Genomic DNA, 14,926 nt, shown 5'->3' on the forward strand with positions numbered 1-14,926 from the left:
AATTTTCTGTCTTTCCGTCTATAATAATAGACCTGACCTGGAATCGAACCCAGGCCACAGCAGTGAAAGTGCTGGATCCTAGCCACTAGACCACCAAGGACTTTACTAGAAAAAAAGTTGACTGTCGGAAAACCCATTCTAGAAAAAGGAACCTCTTTCAATGCTTTCTCCAATAAGAATTTTCTGTCTTTCCGTCTATTATAATAGACCTGACCGGGAATCGAACCCGGGCCACAGCAGTGAGAGTGCTGGATCCTAGCCACTAGTCCATCAGGGAATGAACAGGAAAAAAGTTGACTGTCGGAAAACCCATTCTAGAAAAAGGAACATCTTTCAATTTTCTTTCCAATTCCTCAAGAGGAATTTTCTATCTGCGTGTAACAGTTTTCCTGACCTGGAATCGAACCCAGGCCACAGCAGTGAAAGTGCTGGATCCTAGCCACTAGACCACCAAGGACTTTACTAGAAAAAAAGTTGACTGTCGTCAAATCCATTCTATAAAAGGAACCTCTTTCAATGCTTTCTCCAATAAGAATTGTCTGTCTGTCTGTCTGTCTGTCTGTCTGTCTGTCTGTCTGTCTGTCTGTCTGTCTGTCTGTCTGTCTGTCTGTCTGTCTGTCTGTCTGTCTGTCTGTCTGTCTGTCTGTCTGTCTGTCTGTCTGTCTGTCTGTCTGTCTGTCTGTCTGTCTGTCTGTCTGTCTGTCTGTCTGTCTGTCTGTCTGTCTGTCTGTCTGTCTGTCTGTCTGTCTGTCTGTCTGTCTGTCTGTCTGTCTGTCTGTCTGTCTGTCTGTCTGTCTGTCTGTCTGTCTGTCTGTCTGTCTGTCTGTCTGTCTGTCTGTCTGTCTGTCTGTCTGTCTGTCTGTCTGTCTGTCTGTCTGTCTGTCTGTCTGTCTGTCTGTCTGTCTGTCTGTCTGTCTGTCTGTCTGTCTGTCTGTCTGTCTGTCTGTCTGTCTGTCTGTCTGTCTGTCTGTCTGTCTGTCTGTCTGTCTGTCTGTCTGTCTGTCTGTCTGTCTGTCTGTCTGTCTGTCTGTCTGTCTGTCTGTCTGTCTGTCTGTCTGTCTGTCTGTCTGTCTGTCTGTCTGTCTGTCTGTCTGTCTGTCTGTCTGTCTGTCTGTCTGTCTGTCTGTCTGTCTGTCTGTCTGTCTGTCTGTCTGTCTGTCTGTCTGTCTGTCTGTCTGTCTGTCTGTCTGTCTGTCTGTCTGTCTGTCTGTCTGTCTGTCTGTCTGTCTGTCTGTCTGTCTGTCTGTCTGTCTGTCTGTCTGTCTGTCTGTCTGTCTGTCTGTCTGTCTGTCTGTCTGTCTGTCTGTCTGTCTGTCTGTCTGTCTGTCTGTCTGTCTGTCTGTCTGTCTGTCTGTCTGTCTGTCTGTCTGTCTGTCTGTCTGTCTGTCTGTCTGTCTGTCTGTCTGTCTGTCTGTCTGTCTGTCTGTCTGTCTGTCTGTCTGTCTGTCTGTCTGTCTGTCTGTCTGTCTGTCTGTCTGTCTGTCTGTCTGTCTGTCTGTCTGTCTGTCTGTCTGTCTGTCTGTCTGTCTGTCTGTCTGTCTGTCTGTCTGTCTGTCTGTCTGTCTGTCTGTCTGTCTGTCTGTCTGTCTGTCTGTCTGTCTGTCTGTCTGTCTGTCTGTCTGTCTGTCTGTCTGTCTGTCTGTCTGTCTGTCTGTCATAGTTTCCCTGACCGGGAATCAAACCCGGGCCACAGCAGTGAGAGTGCTGGATCCTAGCCACTAGACCACCAAGGACTTTACTAGAAAAAAGTTGACTGTCGTCAAATCCATTTTATAAAAGGAACCTCTTTCAATGCTTTCTCCGATAAAAAAATTTCTGTCTTTCCGTCTATTATAATAGACCTGACCGGGAATCGAACCCGGGCCACAGCAGTGAGAGTGCTGGATCCTAGCCACTAGACCACCAAGGACTTTACTAGAAAAAAAGTTGACTGTCGGAAAACCCATTCTAGAAAAAGGAACCTCTTTCAATGTTCATTCCAATTCCTCAAGAGGAATTTTCTATCTGCGTGTAACAGTTTCCCTGACCTGGAATCGAACCCAGGCCACAGCAGTGAAAGTGCTGAATCCTAGCCACTAGACCACCAAGGACTTTACTAGAAAAAAAGTTGACTGTCGTCAAATCCATTCTATAAAAGGAACCTCTTTCAATGCTTTCTCCAATAAGAATTTTCTGTCTTTCCGTCTATAATAATAGACCTGACCTGGAATCGAACCCAGGCCACAGCAGTGAAAGTGCTGGATCCTAGCCACTAGACCACCAAGGACTTTACTAGAAAAAAAGTTGACTGTCGGAAAACCCATTCTAGAAAAAGGAACCTCTTTCAATGCTTTCTCCAATAAGAATTTTCTGTCTTTCCGTCTATTATAATAGACCTGACCGGGAATCGAACCCGGGCCACAGCAGTGAGAGTGCTGGATCCTAGCCACTAGTCCATCAGGGAATGAACAGGAAAAAAGTTGACTGTCGGAAAACCCATTCTAGAAAAAGGAACATCTTTCAATTTTCTTTCCAATTCCTCAAGAGGAATTTTCTATCTGCGTGTAACAGTTTTCCTGACCTGGAATCGAACCCAGGCCACAGCAGTGAAAGTGCTGGATCCTAGCCACTAGACCACCAAGGACTTTACTAGAAAAAAAGTTGACTGTCGTCAAATCCATTCTATAAAAGGAACCTCTTTCAATGCTTTCTCCAATAAGAATTGTCTGTCTGTCTGTCTGTCTGTCTGTCTGTCTGTCTGTCTGTCTGTCTGTCTGTCTGTCTGTCTGTCTGTCTGTCTGTCTGTCTGTCTGTCTGTCTGTCTGTCTGTCTGTCTGTCTGTCTGTCTGTCTGTCTGTCTGTCTGGCTGTCTGTCTGTCTGTCTGTCTGTCTGTCTGTCTGTCTGTCTGTCTGTCTGTCTGTCTGTCTGTCTGTCTGTCTGTCTGTCTGTCTGTCTGTCTGTCTGTCTGTCTGTCTGTCTGTCTGTCTGTCTGTCTGTCTGGCTGGCTGTCTGTCTGGCTGGCTGTCTGTCTGGCTGGCTGTCTGGCTGTCTGTCTGGCTGGCTGTCTGGCTGTCTGTCTGGCTGGCTGTCTGTCTGTCTGTCTGGCTGGCTGTCTGTCTGTCTGTCTGGCTGGCTGTCTGGCTGGCTGTCTGGCTGGCTGTCTGGCTGTCTGGCTGGCTGTCTGGCTGGCTGTCTGGCTGTCTGGCTGTCTGGCTGGCTGTCTGGCTGGCTGTCTGTCTGTCTGTCTGTCTGTCTGTCTGTCTGTCTGTCTGTCTGTCTGTCTGTCTGTCTGTCTGTCATAGTTTCCCTGACCGGGAATCAAACCCGGGCCACAGCAGTGAGAGTGCTGGATCCTAGCCACTAGACCACCAAGGACTTTACTAGAAAAAAGTTGACTGTCGTCAAATCCATTTTATAAAAGGAACCTCTTTCAATGCTTTCTCCGATAAAAAAATTTCTGTCTTTCCGTCTATTATAATAGACCTGACCGGGAATCGAACCCGGGCCACAGCAGTGAGAGTGCTGGATCCTAGCCACTAGTCCATCAGGGAATGAACAGGAAAAAAGTTGACTGTCGGAAAACCCATTCTAGAAAAAGGAACATCTTTCAATTTTCTTTCCAATTCCTCAAGAGGAATTTTCTATCTGCGTGTAACAGTTTTCCTGACCTGGAATCGAACCCAGGCCACAGCAGTGAAAGTGCTGGATCCTAGCCACTAGACCACCAAGGACTTTACTAGAAAAAAAGTTGACTGTCGTCAAATCCATTCTATAAAAGGAACCTCTTTCAATGCTTTCTCCAATAAGAATTGTCTGTCTGTCTGTCTGTCCGTCCGTCCGTCCGTCCGTCCGTCCGTCCGTCCGTCCGTCCGTCCGTCCGTCCGTCCGTCCGTCCGTCCGTCCGTCCGTCCGTCCGTCCGTCCGTCCGTCCGTCCGTCCGTCCGTCCGTCCGTCCGTCCGTCCGTCCGTCCGTCCGTCCGTCCGTCCGTCCGTCCGTCCGTCCGTCCGTCCGTCCGTCCGTCCGTCCGTCCGTCCGTCCGTCCGTCCGTCCGTCCGTCCGTCCGTCCGTCCGTCCGTCCGTCCGTCCGTCCGTCCGTCCGTCTGTCTGTCTGTCTGTCTGTCATAGTTTCCCTGACCGGGAATCAAACCCGGGCCACAGCAGTGAGAGTGCTGGATCCTAGCCACTAGACCACGAAAAAAGTTGACTGTCGTCAAATCCATTTTATAAAAGGAACCTCTTTCAATGCTTTCTCCGATAAAAAAATTTCTGTCTTTCCGTCTATTATAATAGACCTGACCGGGAATCGAACCCGGGCCACAGCAGTGAGAGTGCTGGATCCTAGCCACTAGACCACCAAGGACTTTACTAGAAAAAAAGTTGACTGTCGGAAAACCCATTCTAGAAAAAGGAACCTCTTTCAATGTTCATTCCAATTCCTCAAGAGGAATTTTCTATCTGCGTGTAACAGTTTCCCTGACCTGGAATCGAACCCAGGCCACAGCAGTGAAAGTGCTGAATCCTAGCCACTAGACCACCAAGGACTTTACTAGAAAAAAAGTTGACTGTCGTCAAATCCATTCTATAAAAGGAACCTCTTTCAATGCTTTCTCCAATAAGAATTTTCTGTCTTTCCGTCTATAATAATAGACCTGACCTGGAATCGAACCCAGGCCACAGCAGTGAAAGTGCTGGATCCTAGCCACTAGACCACCAAGGACTTTACTAGAAAAAAAGTTGACTGTCGGAAAACCCATTCTAGAAAAAGGAACCTCTTTCAATGCTTTCTCCAATAAGAATTTTCTGTCTTTCCGTCTATTATAATAGACCTGACCGGGAATCGAACCCGGGCCACAGCAGTGAGAGTGCTGGATCCTAGCCACTAGTCCATCAGGGAATGAACAGGAAAAAAGTTGACTGTCGGAAAACCCATTCTAGAAAAAGGAACATCTTTCAATTTTCTTTCCAATTCCTCAAGAGGAATTTTCTATCTGCGTGTAACAGTTTCCCTGACCTGGAATCGAACCCGGGCCACAGCAGTGAAAGTGCTGGATCTTAGCCACTAGACCACCAAGGACTTTACTAGAAAAAAAGTTGACTGTCGTCAAATCCATTCTATAAAAAGAACCTCTTTCAATGCTTTCTCCAATAAGAATCGTCCGTCCGTCCGTCCGTCCGTCCGTCCGTCCGTCCGTCCGTCCGTCCGTCCGTCCGTCCGTCCGTCCGTCCGTCCGTCCGTCCGTCCGTCCGTCCGTCCGTCCGTCCGTCCGTCCGTCCGTCCGTCCGTCCGTCCGTCCGTCCGTCCGTCCGTCCGTCCGTCCGTCCGTCCGTCCGTCCGTCCGTCCGTCCGTCCGTCCGTCCGTCCGTCCGTCCGTCCGTCCGTCCGTCCGTCCGTCCGTCCGTCCGTCCGTCCGTCCGTCCGTCCGTCTGTCGGAAAACCCATTCTAGAAAAAGGAACATCTTTCAATTTTCTTTCCAATTCCTCAAGAGGAATTTTCTATCTGCGTGTAACAGTTTTCCTGACCTGGAATCGAACCCAGGCCACAGCAGTGAAAGTGCTGGATCCTAGCCACTAGACCACCAAGGACTTTACTAGAAAAAAAGTTGACTGTCGTCAAATCCATTCTATAAAAGGAACCTCTTTCAATGCTTTCTCCAATAAGAATTTTCTGTCTTTCCGTCTATTATAATAGACCTGACCGGGAATCGAACCCGGGCCACAGCAGTGAGAGTGCTGGATCCTAGCCACTAGACCACCAAGGACTTTACTAGAAAAAAAGTTGACTGTCGGAAAACCCATTCTAGAAAAAGGAACATCTTTCCAATTCCTCAAGAGGAATTGTCTGTCTGTCTGTCTGTCTGTCTGTCTGTCTGTCCTGGTTTCCCTGACCGGGAATCGAACCCGGGCCACAGCAGTGAGAGTGCTGGATCCTAGCCACTAGACCACCAAGGACTTTACTAGAAAAAAAGTTGACTGTCGTCAAATCCATTCTATAAAAGGAACCTCTTTCAATGCTTTCTCCAATAAGAATTTTCTGTCTTTCCGACTATTATAATAGACCTGACCGGCAATCGAACCCGGGCCACAGCAGTGAGAGTGCTGGATCCTAGCCACTAGTCCATCAGGGAATGAACAGGAAAAAAGTTGACTGTCGGAAAACCCATTCTAGAAAAAGGAACATCTTTCAATTTTCTTTCCAATTCCTCAAGAGGAATTTTCTATCTGCGTGTAACAGTTTCCCTGACCTGGAATCGAACCCGGGCCACAGCAGTGAAAGTGCTGGATCTTAGCCACTAGACCACCAAGGACTTTACTAGAAAAAAAGTTGACTGTCGTCAAATCCATTCTATAAAAAGAACCTCTTTCAATGCTTTCTCCAATAAGAATTGTCTGTCTGTCTGTCCGTCCGTCCGTCCGTCCGTCCGTCCGTCCGTCCGTCCGTCCGTCCGTCCGTCCGTCCGTCCGTCCGTCCGTCCGTCCGTCCGTCCGTCCGTCCGTCCGTCCGTCCGTCCGTCCGTCCGTCCGTCCGTCCGTCCGTCCGTCCGTCCGTCCGTCCGTCCGTCCGTCCGTCCGTCCGTCCGTCCGTCCGTCCGTCCGTCCGTCCGTCCGTCCGTCCGTCCGTCCGTCCGTCCGTCCGTCCGTCCGTCCGTCCGTCCGTCCGTCCGTCCGTCCGTCCGTCCGTCTGTCTGTCTGTCTGTCATAGTTTCCCTGACCGGGAATCAAACCCGGGCCACAGCAGTGAGAGTGCTGGATCCTAGCCACTAGACCACCAAGGACTTTACTAGAAAAAAGTTGACTGTCGTCAAATCCATTTTATAAAAGGAACCTCTTTCAATGCTTTCTCCGATAAAAAAATTTCTGTCTTTCCGTCTATTATAATAGACCTGACCGGGAATCGAACCCGGGCCACAGCAGTGAGAGTGCTGGATCCTAGCCACTAGACCACCAAGGACTTTACTAGAAAAAAAGTTGACTGTCGGAAAACCCATTCTAGAAAAAGGAACCTCTTTCAATGTTCATTCCAATTCCTCAAGAGGAATTTTCTATCTGCGTGTAACAGTTTCCCTGACCTGGAATCGAACCCAGGCCACAGCAGTGAAAGTGCTGAATCCTAGCCACTAGACCACCAAGGACTTTACTAGAAAAAAAGTTGACTGTCGTCAAATCCATTCTATAAAAGGAACCTCTTTCAATGCTTTCTCCAATAAGAATTTTCTGTCTTTCCGTCTATAATAATAGACCTGACCTGGAATCGAACCCAGGCCACAGCAGTGAAAGTGCTGGATCCTAGCCACTAGACCACCAAGGACTTTACTAGAAAAAAAGTTGACTGTCGGAAAACCCATTCTAGAAAAAGGAACCTCTTTCAATGCTTTCTCCAATAAGAATTTTCTGTCTTTCCGTCTATTATAATAGACCTGACCGGGAATCGAACCCGGGCCACAGCAGTGAGAGTGCTGGATCCTAGCCACTAGTCCATCAGGGAATGAACAGGAAAAAAGTTGACTGTCGGAAAACCCATTCTAGAAAAAGGAACATCTTTCAATTTTCTTTCCAATTCCTCAAGAGGAATTTTCTATCTGCGTGTAACAGTTTTCCTGACCTGGAATCGAACCCAGGCCACAGCAGTGAAAGTGCTGGATCCTAGCCACTAGACCACCAAGGACTTTACTAGAAAAAAAGTTGACTGTCGTCAAATCCATTCTATAAAAGGAACCTCTTTCAATGCTTTCTCCAATAAGAATTGTCTGTCTGTCTGTCTGTCTGTCTGTCTGTCTGTCTGTCTGTCTGTCTGTCTGTCTGTCTGTCTGTCTGTCTGTCTGTCTGTCTGTCTGTCTGTCTGTCTGTCTGTCTGTCTGTCTGTCTGTCTGTCTGTCTGTCTGTCTGTCTGTCTGTCTGTCTGTCTGTCTGTCTGTCTGTCTGTCTGTCTGTCTGTCTGTCTGTCTGTCTGTCTGTCTGTCTGTCTGTCTGTCTGTCTGTCTGTCTGTCTGTCTGTCTGTCTGTCTGTCTGTCTGTCTGTCTGTCTGTCTGTCTGTCTGTCTGTCTGTCTGTCTGTCTGTCTGTCTGTCTGTCTGTCTGTCTGTCTGTCTGTCTGTCATAGTTTCCCTGACCGGGAATCAAACCCGGGCCACAGCAGTGAGAGTGCTGGATCCTAGCCACTAGACCACCAAGGACTTTACTAGAAAAAAGTTGACTGTCGTCAAATCCATTTTATAAAAGGAACCTCTTTCAATGCTTTCTCCGATAAAAAAATTTCTGTCTTTCCGTCTATTATAATAGACCTGACCGGGAATCGAACCCGGGCCACAGCAGTGAGAGTGCTGGATCCTAGCCACTAGTCCATCAGGGAATGAACAGGAAAAAAGTTGACTGTCGGAAAACCCATTCTAGAAAAAGGAACATCTTTCAATTTTCTTTCCAATTCCTCAAGAGGAATTTTCTATCTGCGTGTAACAGTTTTCCTGACCTGGAATCGAACCCAGGCCACAGCAGTGAAAGTGCTGGATCCTAGCCACTAGACCACCAAGGACTTTACTAGAAAAAAAGTTGACTGTCGTCAAATCCATTCTATAAAAGGAACCTCTTTCAATGCTTTCTCCAATAAGAATTGTCTGTCTGTCTGTCTGTCTGTCTGTCCGTCCGTCCGTCCGTCCGTCCGTCCGTCCGTCCGTCCGTCCGTCCGTCCGTCCGTCCGTCCGTCCGTCCGTCCGTCCGTCCGTCCGTCCGTCCGTCCGTCCGTCCGTCCGTCCGTCCGTCCGTCCGTCCGTCCGTCCGTCCGTCCGTCCGTCCGTCCGTCCGTCCGTCCGTCCGTCCGTCCGTCCGTCCGTCCGTCCGTCCGTCCGTCTGTCTGTCTGTCTGTCTGTCATAGTTTCCCTGACCGGGAATCAAACCCGGGCCACAGCAGTGAGAGTGCTGGATCCTAGCCACTAGACCACCAAGGACTTTACTAGAAAAAAGTTGACTGTCGTCAAATCCATTTTATAAAAGGAACCTCTTTCAATGCTTTCTCCGATAAAAAAAATTCTGTCTTTCCGTCTATTATAATAGACCTGACCGGGAATCGAACCCGGGCCACAGCAGTGAGAGTGCTGGATCCTAGCCACTAGACCACCAAGGACTTTACTAGAAAAAAAGTTGACTGTCGGAAAACCCATTCTAGAAAAAGGAACCTCTTTCAATGTTCATTCCAATTCCTCAAGAGGAATTTTCTATCTGCGTGTAACAGTTTCCCTGACCTGGAATCGAACCCAGGCCACAGCAGTGAAAGTGCTGAATCCTAGCCACTAGACCACCAAGGACTTTACTAGAAAAAAAGTTGACTGTCGTCAAATCCATTCTATAAAAGGAACCTCTTTCAATGCTTTCTCCAATAAGAATTTTCTGTCTTTCCGTCTATAATAATAGACCTGACCTGGAATCGAACCCAGGCCACAGCAGTGAAAGTGCTGGATCCTAGCCACTAGACCACCAAGGACTTTACTAGAAAAAAAGTTGACTGTCGGAAAACCCATTCTAGAAAAAGGAACCTCTTTCAATGCTTTCTCCAATAAGAATTTTCTGTCTTTCCGTCTATTATAATAGACCTGACCGGGAATCGAACCCGGGCCACAGCAGTGAGAGTGCTGGATCCTAGCCACTAGTCCATCAGGGAATGAACAGGAAAAAAGTTGACTGTCGGAAAACCCATTCTAGAAAAAGGAACATCTTTCAATTTTCTTTCCAATTCCTCAAGAGGAATTTTCTATCTGCGTGTAACAGTTTTCCTGACCTGGAATCGAACCCAGGCCACAGCAGTGAAAGTGCTGGATCCTAGCCACTAGACCACCAAGGACTTTACTAGGAAAAAAGTTGACTGTCGTCAAATCCATTCTATAAAAGGAACCTCTTTCAATGCTTTCTCCAATAAGAATTGTCTGTCTGTCTGTCTGTCTGTCTGTCTGTCTGTCTGTCTGTCTGTCTGTCTGTCTGTCTGTCTGTCTGTCTGTCTGTCTGTCTGTCTGTCTGTCTGTCTGTCTGTCTGTCTGTCTGTCTGTCTGTCTGTCTGTCTGTCTGTCTGTCTGTCTGTCTGTCTGTCTGTCTGTCTGTCTGTCTGTCTGTCTGTCTGTCTGTCTGTCTGTCTGTCTGTCTGTCTGTCTGTCTGTCTGTCTGTCTGTCTGTCTGTCTGTCTGTCTGTCTGTCTGTCTGTCTGTCTGTCTGTCTGTCTGTCTGTCTGTCTGTCTGTCTGTCTGTCTGTCTGTCTGTCTGTCTGTCTGTCTGTCTGTCTGTCTGTCTGTCTGTCTGTCTGTCATAGTTTCCCTGACCGGGAATCAAACCCGGGCCACAGCAGTGAGAGTGCTGGATCCAGACCACCAAGGACTTTACTAGAAAAAAGTTGACTGTCGTCAAATCCATTTTATAAAAGGAACCTCTTTCAATGCTTTCTCCGATAAAAAAATTTCTGTCTTTCCGTCTATTATAATAGACCTGACCGGGAATCGAACCCGGGCCACAGCAGTGAGAGTGCTGGATCCTAGCCACTAGTCCATCAGGGAATGAACAGGAAAAAAGTTGACTGTCGGAAAACCCATTCTAGAAAAAGGAACATCTTTCAATTTTCTTTCCAATTCCTCAAGAGGAATTTTCTATCTGCGTGTAACAGTTTTCCTGACCTGGAATCGAACCCAGGCCACAGCAGTGAAAGTGCTGGATCCTAGCCACTAGACCACCAAGGACTTTACTAGAAAAAAAGTTGACTGTCGTCAAATCCATTCTATAAAAGGAACCTCTTTCAATGCTTTCTCCAATAAGAATTGTCTGTCTGTCCGTCCGTCCGTCCGTCCGTCCGTCCGTCCGTCCGTCCGTCCGTCCGTCCGTCCGTCCGTCCGTCCGTCCGTCCGTCCGTCCGTCCGTCCGTCCGTCCGTCCGTCCGTCCGTCCGTCCGTCCGTCCGTCCGTCCGTCCGTCCGTCCGTCCGTCCGTCCGTCCGTCCGTCCGTCCGTCCGTCCGTCCGTCCGTCCGTCCGTCCGTCCGTCCGTCCGTCCGTCCGTCCGTCCGTCCGTCCGTCCGTCCGTCCGTCCGTCGGAAAACCCATTCTAGAAAAAGGAACATCTTTCAATTTTCTTTCCAATTCCTCAAGAGGAATTTTCTATCTGCGTGTAACAGTTTTCCTGACCTGGAATCGAACCCAGGCCACAGCAGTGAAAGTGCTGGATCCTAGCCACTAGACCACCAAGGACTTTACTAGAAAAAAAGTTGACTGTCGTCAAATCCATTCTATAAAAGGAACCTCTTTCAATGCTTTCTCCAATAAGAATTTTCTGTCTTTCCGTCTATTATAATAGACCTGACCGGGAATCGAACCCGGGCCACAGCAGTGAGAGTGCTGGATCCTAGCCACTAGACCACCAAGGACTTTACTAGAAAAAAAGTTGACTGTCGGAAAACCCATTCTAGAAAAAGGAACATCTTTCCAATTCCTCAAGAGGAATTGTCTGTCTGTCTGTCTGTCTGTCTGTCTGTCTGTCATAGTTTCCCTGACCGGGAATCGAACCCGGGCCACAGCAGTGAGAGTGCTGGATCCTAGCCACTAGACCACCAAGGACTTTACTAGAAAAAAAGTTGACTGTCGTCAAATCCATTCTATAAAAGGAACCTCTTTCAATGCTTTCTCCAATAAGAATTTTCTGTCTTTCCGACTATTATAATAGACCTGACCGGCAATCGAACCCGGGCCACAGCAGTGAGAGTGCTGGATCCTAGCCACTAGTCCATCAGGGAATGAACAGGAAAAAAGTTGACTGTCGGAAAACCCATTCTAGAAAAAGGAACATCTTTCAATTTTCTTTCCAATTCCTCAAGAGGAATTTTCTATCTGCGTGTAACAGTTTCCCTGACCTGGAATCGAACCCGGGCCACAGCAGTGAAAGTGCTGGATCTTAGCCACTAGACCACCAAGGACTTTACTAGAAAAAAAGTTGACTGTCGTCAAATCCATTCTATAAAAAGAACCTCTTTCAATGCTTTCTCCAATAAGAATTGTCTGTCTGTCTGTCTGTCTGTCCGTCCGTCCGTCCGTCCGTCCGTCCGTCCGTCCGTCCGTCCGTCCGTCCGTCCGTCCGTCCGTCCGTCCGTCCGTCCGTCCGTCCGTCCGTCCGTCCGTCCGTCCGTCCGTCCGTCCGTCCGTCCGTCCGTCCGTCCGTCCGTCCGTCCGTCCGTCCGTCCGTCCGTCCGTCCGTCTGTCTGTCTGTCATAGTTTCCCTGACCGGGAATCAAACCCGGGCCACAGCAGTGAGAGTGCTGGATCCTAGCCACTAGACCACCAAGGACTTTACTAGAAAAAAGTTGACTGTCGTCAAATCCATTTTATAAAAGGAACCTCTTTCAATGCTTTCTCCGATAAAAAAATTTCTGTCTTTCCGTCTATTATAATAGACCTGACCGGGAATCGAACCCGGGCCACAGCAGTGAGAGTGCTGGATCCTAGCCACTAGACCACCAAGGACTTTACTAGAAAAAAAGTTGACTGTCGGAAAACCCATTCTAGAAAAAGGAACCTCTTTCAATGTTCATTCCAATTCCTCAAGAGGAATTTTCTATCTGCGTGTAACAGTTTCCCTGACCTGGAATCGAACCCAGGCCACAGCAGTGAAAGTGCTGAATCCTAGCCACTAGACCACCAAGGACTTTACTAGAAAAAAAGTTGACTGTCGTCAAATCCATTCTATAAAAGGAACCTCTTTCAATGCTTTCTCCAATAAGAATTTTCTGTCTTTCCGTCTATAATAATAGACCTGACCTGGAATCGAACCCAGGCCACAGCAGTGAAAGTGCTGGATCCTAGCCACTAGACCACCAAGGACTTTACTAGAAAAAAAGTTGACTGTCGGAAAACCCATTCTAGAAAAAGGAACCTCTTTCAATGCTTTCTCCAATAAGAATTTTCTGTCTTTCCGTCTATTATAATAGACCTGACCGGGAATCGAACCCGGGCCACAGCAGTGAGAGTGCTGGATCCTAGCCACTAGTCCATCAGGGAATGAACAGGAAAAAAGTTGACTGTCGGAAAACCCATTCTAGAAAAAGGAACATCTTTCAATTTTCTTTCCAATTCCTCAAGAGGAATTTTCTATCTGCGTGTAACAGTTTTCCTGACCTGGAATCGAACCCAGGCCACAGCAGTGAAAGTGCTGGATCCTAGCCACTAGACCACCAAGGACTTTACTAGAAAAAAAGTTGACTGTCGTCAAATCCATTCTATAAAAGGAACCTCTTTCAATGCTTTCTCCAATAAGAATTGTCTGTCTGTCTGTCTGTCTGTCTGTCTGTCTGTCTGTCTGTCTGTCTGTCTGTCTGTCTGTCTGTCTGTCTGTCTGTCTGTCTGTCTGTCTGTCTGTCTGTCTGTCTGTCTGTCTGTCTGTCTGTCTGTCTGTCTGTCTGTCTGTCTGTCTGTCTGTCTGTCTGTCTGTCTGTCTGTCTGTCTGTCTGTCTGTCTGTCTGTCTGTCTGTCTGTCTGTCTGTCTGTCTGTCTGTCTGTCTGTCTGTCTGTCTGTCTGTCTGTCTGTCTGTCTGTCTGTCTGTCTGTCTGTCTGTCTGTCTGTCTGTCTGTCTGTCTGTCTGTCTGTCTGTCTGTCTGTCTGTCTGTCTGTCTGTCTGTCTGTCTGTCTGTCTGTCTGTCTGTCTGTCTGTCATAGTTTCCCTGACCGGGAATCAAACCCGGGCCACAGCAGTGAGAGTGCTGGATCCTAGCCACTAGACCACCAAGGACTTTACTAGAAAAAAGTTGACTGTCGTCAAATCCATTTTATAAAAGGAACCTCTTTCAATGCTTTCTCCGATAAAAAAATTTCTGTCTTTCCGTCTATTATAATAGACCTGACCGGGAATCGAACCCGGGCCACAGCAGTGAGAGTGCTGGATCCTAGCCACTAGACCACCAAGGACTTTACTAGAAAAAAAGTTGACTGTCGGAAAACCCATTCTAGAAAAAGGAACCTCTTTCAATGTTCATTCCAATTCCTCAAGAGGAATTTTCTATCTGCGTGTAACAGTTTCCCTGACCTGGCTGGAATCGAACCCAGGCCACAGCAGTGAAAGTGCTGAATCCTAGCCACTAGACCACCAAGGACTTTACTAGAAAAAAAGTTGACTGTCGTCAAATCCATTCTATAAAAGGAACCTCTTTCAATGCTTTCTCCAATAAGAATTTTCTGTCTTTCCGTCTATAATAATAGACCTGACCTGGAATCGAACCCAGGCCACAGCAGTGAAAGTGCTGGATCCTAGCCACTAGACCACCAAGGACTTTACTAGAAAAAAAGTTGACTGTCGGAAAACCCATTCTAGAAAAAGGAACCTCTTTCAATGCTTTCTCCAATAAGAATTTTCTGTCTTTCCGTCTATTATAATAGACCTGACCGGGAATCGAACCCGGGCCACAGCAGTGAGAGTGCTGGATCCTAGCCACTAGTCCATCAGGGAATGAACAGGAAAAAAGTTGACTGTCGGAAAACCCATTCTAGAAAAAGGAACATCTTTCAATTTTCTTTCCAATTCCTCAAGAGGAATTTTCTATCTGCGTGTAACAGTTTTCCTGACCTGGAATCGAACCCAGGCCACAGCAGTGAAAGTGCTGGATCCTAGCCACTAGACCACCAAGGACTTTACTAGAAAAAAAGTTGACTGTCGTCAAATCCATTCTATAAAAGGAACCTCTTTCAATGCTTTCTCCAATAAGAATTGTCTGTCTGTCTGTCTGTCTGTCTGTCTGTCTGTCTGTCTGTCTGTCTGTCTGTCTGTCTGTCTGTCTGTCTGTCTGTCTGTCTGTCTGTCTGTCTGTCTGTCTGTCTGTCTGTCTGTCTGTCTGTCTGTCTGTCTGTCTGTCTGTCTGTCTGTCTGTCTGTCTGTCTGTCTGTCTGTCTGTCTGTCTGTCTGTCTGTCTGTCTGTCTGTCTGTCTGTCTGTCTGTCTGTC

At 47.7% G+C, this 14,926-nt stretch overlaps 2 non-coding genes across 2 annotated transcripts; both read right to left on the minus strand.

The window, feature by feature from the left end:
* Window positions 1-5,859: 5,859 nt before the first annotated feature.
* Window positions 5,860-5,931, minus strand: trnae-cuc (transfer RNA glutamic acid (anticodon CUC)). Its single transcript has one exon. It is a non-coding gene; the product is annotated as a tRNA-Glu (tRNA).
* A 5,556-nt stretch (window positions 5,932-11,487) lies between these two features.
* Window positions 11,488-11,559, minus strand: trnae-cuc (transfer RNA glutamic acid (anticodon CUC)). Its single transcript has one exon. It is a non-coding gene; the product is annotated as a tRNA-Glu (tRNA).
* Window positions 11,560-14,926: the final 3,367 nt, after the last annotated feature.

The sequence above is a fragment of the Urocampus carinirostris genome, chromosome 1 (assembly GCF_059441175.1).
Source record: "Urocampus carinirostris isolate Australia breed hairy pipefish chromosome 1, RoL_Ucar_1.0, whole genome shotgun sequence".
In the NCBI taxonomy this organism is placed as follows: domain Eukaryota; kingdom Metazoa; phylum Chordata; class Actinopteri; order Syngnathiformes; family Syngnathidae; genus Urocampus; species Urocampus carinirostris.